Source organism: Globicephala melas, chromosome 1 (assembly GCF_963455315.2).
Source record: "Globicephala melas chromosome 1, mGloMel1.2, whole genome shotgun sequence".
NCBI lineage: Eukaryota > Metazoa > Chordata > Mammalia > Artiodactyla > Delphinidae > Globicephala > Globicephala melas.
In genome coordinates, this window is record NC_083314.1 from 168,508,668 (window position 1) to 168,513,362 (window position 4,695).

Here is a 4,695-nt window from a genome sequence, read left to right on the forward strand (position 1 = left end):
TGCAGTCCTGTTGACACCTTGCCTTCAGCCCAGTGAAACTGATTTCAGACTTCTGACCTCCAGGACTGTAAGAGAAGAAATTTGTGTTGTTTAAGACACTACATTTGTGGTAATTTGTTACATCAGCAATAGGAAACTAATGCACCAACACAATTTTGAAGAATGAAGGACTTGTTTTTTAAGATACCGTGACTTATTATAAAGCTATAGTAATTAAAGAAGAAGGATTAAACAATGGAAGAGGGAGCCTATAAATACATCCACTTACAAATGGGACTTAGCATATGGCAGAAATCAGCCTTTATGGAGCAAGCTATTTAATAAGGAAATGGTGTTAGGTCAACTGGCTATTCAGATAGAAAAGGTAAAGTGAGATCCCTACCCCATGCCAAACAGAAACATAAATTTCAAATGATTTAAAGCCCTAAATATGAAAGAACAAAATTTGAAATTTTTAGAAGAAAATGTTTATTCATGACTTTGGGTAAAGGTTTTCAAAACAACATACAAAAGCTCAAATCGTAAAATAAAAGATTAATAGTTAAGAACACACCTGTGTTGAGCATATACTGTGTATCGAGCACTAGCCCCTTCATATTGCCACCAGAGCCACCCATCTGACCAGACCATGCTCCTGATTCAAGCCTCTGCTGGTCCTCTGGTGTCTTCTGAGCACTGTGGCACCCAGTTCACCACCTGTCGTGCAGGTCCCCACCCTGCAGCAAAGGTTCCTACCACTCCCCTGAATGCATCCCATTACACGCAGCCCTGTTGCTTTTTGGCATTCTCTAAACATGACATCCTCCTCTGTGCCTCTGAGCCTTTGTGCATCCTCTTCCTTCTGCCTGGAGTGCATTCTCTTTTATCAGCCCCTAGAAAACTCTTATGCATCCTTCAACATCCGGCTCAAGTCTCATGCCCCCAGTGAAGCGTTCTCAGCTTGCTGAGGGACCATTACCGGTATGACAACACTGTCACCAGCACTTACCTCCATCTATACTGAGTCCGTGCTCCTCCTTCCACTATTAGGGAGGTCCCTGTGTAACATTGGAATTGAATGTTGGCTCTGGAGACAGACAATCCTGGGGAGGAATCCCAGATCTGCCATTTATTTGCTTAAACTTTCCGAGCCTTGGTTTCTGTAGAATGGGGCAGCGAGACTGACCTCTCCGTGTATGTGATGTACTCACGCCTTAGGCTGGGCTGATCCAAAGCGGGCTCTAAAACTAGGACGTGAGGTGGAGGTGGTTCCCGTGAGCCATGACCCAGGGAGATCTTTCAGGGGAGTCAGGAAGTGAGAGCGAGGGATTGTCACCAAGGAAGGCATCATCCAGAAAGTTACTGGTGTGGGTGACGGGACTCAGCCTGTGGGTGATGGGGAGTGTGGGGACAGTGCATGAAAAGCCTTAGATTCACCCCACCAGGAGGCAGGAGGTGGCTTTGCCAATCATCGATTGAGAACAACTCCCAGGGGAATGCTAACTGCCAGGCACTCTGGCTTGCCCCACACTTGTGACTTGGGGAAAGGTGTCAGGTGGGGACTTCCAGACTATCAGGTTGGCGTGCACAGAGAGTGGGGAAACGGATGAGGCACTGATGGTACCTGCCACAACTTCTACACTGTGTGCTCAGTAACTATGTGTTGCCCACCTGTTTTCTCATATGATTCCCACAACAGTCCTGGAAAGGGCATTCTGCCCATTTTACAGATGAGGAAATGGAGGACCAGGGAAGTTCTCTGCAGTTTTTATTTGTTGAGTAAGCCAATCAATGAACAAGCAAATAAACAGATCTCTCTGAAGTCACAGACTAAGTCAATCTATAAGAAGAAAACCTGAAGAGCTAATACCTATCCTTCTCAAACCCTTCCAAAATGTAGCAGAGGGAGGAACACTCCCAAAAATCTTTCTATGAGGCCACCATCACCCTGATACCAAAACCAGAAAAAGATGTCACAAAGGAAGAAAACTACAGGCCAATATCACTGATGAACATAGATGCAAAAATCCTCAACAAAATACTAGCAAACAGAATCCAACAGCACATTAAAAGGATCATACATCATGATCAAGTGGGGTTTATTCCAGGAATACAAGGATTCTTCAATATATGCAAATCAATCAACGTGATAAACCATATTAACAAATTGAAGAAGAAAAACCATATGATCATCTCAATAGATGCAGAGAAAGCTTTTGACAAAATTCAACACCCATTTATGATAAAAAACCCTGCAGAAAGTAGGCATAGAGGGAACTTTCCTCAACATAATAAAGGCCATATATGACAAACCCACAGCCAACATCGTCCTCAATGGTGAAAAACTGAAACCATTCCCACTAAGATCAGGAACAAGACAAGGTTGCCCACTCTCACCACTCTTATTCAACATAGTTTTGGAAGTTTTAGCCACAGCAGTCAGAGAAGAAAAAGAAATAAAAGGAATCCAAATTGGAAAAGAAGAAGTAAAGCTGTCACTGTTTGCAGATGACATGATACTATACATAGAGAATCCTAAAGATGCTACCAGAAAACTACTAGAGCTAATCGATGAATTTGGTAAAGTAGCAGGATACAAAATTAATGCACATAAATCTCTGGCATTCTTATACACTAATGATGAAAAATCTGAAAGTGAAATTAAGAAAACACTCCCATTTACCATTACAACAAAAAGAATAAAATATCTAGGACTAAACCTACCTAAGGAGACAAAAGACCTGTATGCAGAAAACTATAAGACAATGATGAAAGAAATTAAACATGATACAAACAGATGGAGAGATATACCATGTTCTTGGATTGGAAGAATCAACATTGTGAAAATGACTATACTACCCAAAGCAATCTACAGATTCAATGCAATTCCTATCAAACTAGCACTGGCATTTTTCACAGAACTAGAACAAAAATTTTCACAATTTGTATGGAAACACAAAAGACCCCGAATAGCCAAAGCAATCTTGAGAACGAAAAATGGAGCTGGAGGCATCAGGCTCCCTGACTTCAGACTATACTACAAAGCTACAGTAATCAAGACAGTATGGTACTGGCACAAAAACAGAAATATAGATCAATGGAACAGGATAGAAAACCCAGAGATAAACCCACGCACATATGGTCAGCTTATCTTTGATAAAGGCGGCAGGAATGTACAGTGGAGAAAAAACAGCCTCTTCAATAAGTGGTGCTGGGAAAACTGGACAGTTACATGTAAAAGAATGAAATCAGAACACTCCCTAACACCATACACAAAAATAAACTCAAAATGGATTAAAGACCTAAATGTAAGGCCAGACACTATCAAACTCTTAGAGGAAAACATAGGCAGAACACTCTATGACATAAATCACAGCAAGATCCTTTTTGACCCACCTCCTAGAGAAATGGAAATAAAAACAAAAATAAACAAATGGGACCTAATGAAACTTAAAAGCTTCTGCACAGCAAAGGAAACCATAAACAAGACCAAAAGACAACTCTCAGAATGGGAGAAAATATTTGCAAATGAAGCAACTGACAAAGGATTAATCTCCAAAATTTACAAGCAGCTCATGCAGCTCAAAAACAAAAAAACAAACAACCCAATCCAAAAATGGGCAGAAGACCTAAATAGATATTTCTCCAAAGAAGATATACAGATTGTCAACAAACACATGAAAGAATGCTCAACATTATTAATCATTAGAGAAATGCAAATCAAAACTACAATGAGATATCCTCTCACACTGGTCAGAATGGCCATCATCACAAAATCTACAAACAATAAATGCTGGAGAGGGTGTGGAGAAAAGGGAACACTCTTGCACTGTTGGTGGGAATGTAAATTGATTCAGCCACTATTCAGCCAGTATGGAGGTTCCTTAAAAAACTACAAATAGAGCTACCATACGACCCAGCAATCCCACTACTGGGCATATACCCAGAGAAAACCATAATTCAAAAAGAGTCATGTACCAAAATGTCAATGCAGCTCTATTTACAATAGCCAGGACATGGAAGGAACCTAAGTGTCCATCAACAGATGAATGGATAAAGAAGATGTGACACATATATACAATGGAATATTACTCAGCCATAAAAAGAAACGAAATTGAATTATTTGTAGTGAGGTGGATGGACCTAGAGTCTGTCATACAGAGTGAAGTAAGTCAGAAAGAGAAAAACAAATACTGTATGCTAACACATATATATGGAATCTAAGGGAAAAAAAAGGTCATGAAGGACCTAGGAGTAAGATGGGAATAAAGACACTGACCTACTAGAGCATGGACTTGAGGATATGGGGAGGGGGAAGAGTAAGCTGGGACAAAGTGAGAGAGTGGCATGGACATATATACACTACCAAACATAAAATAGATAGCTAGTGGGAAGCAGCCGCATAGCACAGGGAGATCAGCTAGGTGTTTGTAACCACCTAGAGGGGTGGGATAGGGAGGGTGGGAGGGATGGAGATGCAAGAAGGAAGAGATATGGGAACATATGTATATGTATAACTGATTCACTTTGTTATAAAGAAGAAACTAACACACCATTGTAAAGCAATTATAGTCCAATAAAGATGTTAAAGGAAAAAAAAGAAAATAAAAAAGAAGAGAACCCAAGAGCACCTGATTCCTAGATGTGGCTTTTGCTTTCCCCTTTTCTGCCCAGATGCCTCTCCACAGGGCCTGTGCAGTGACTCAAATCTCCCTC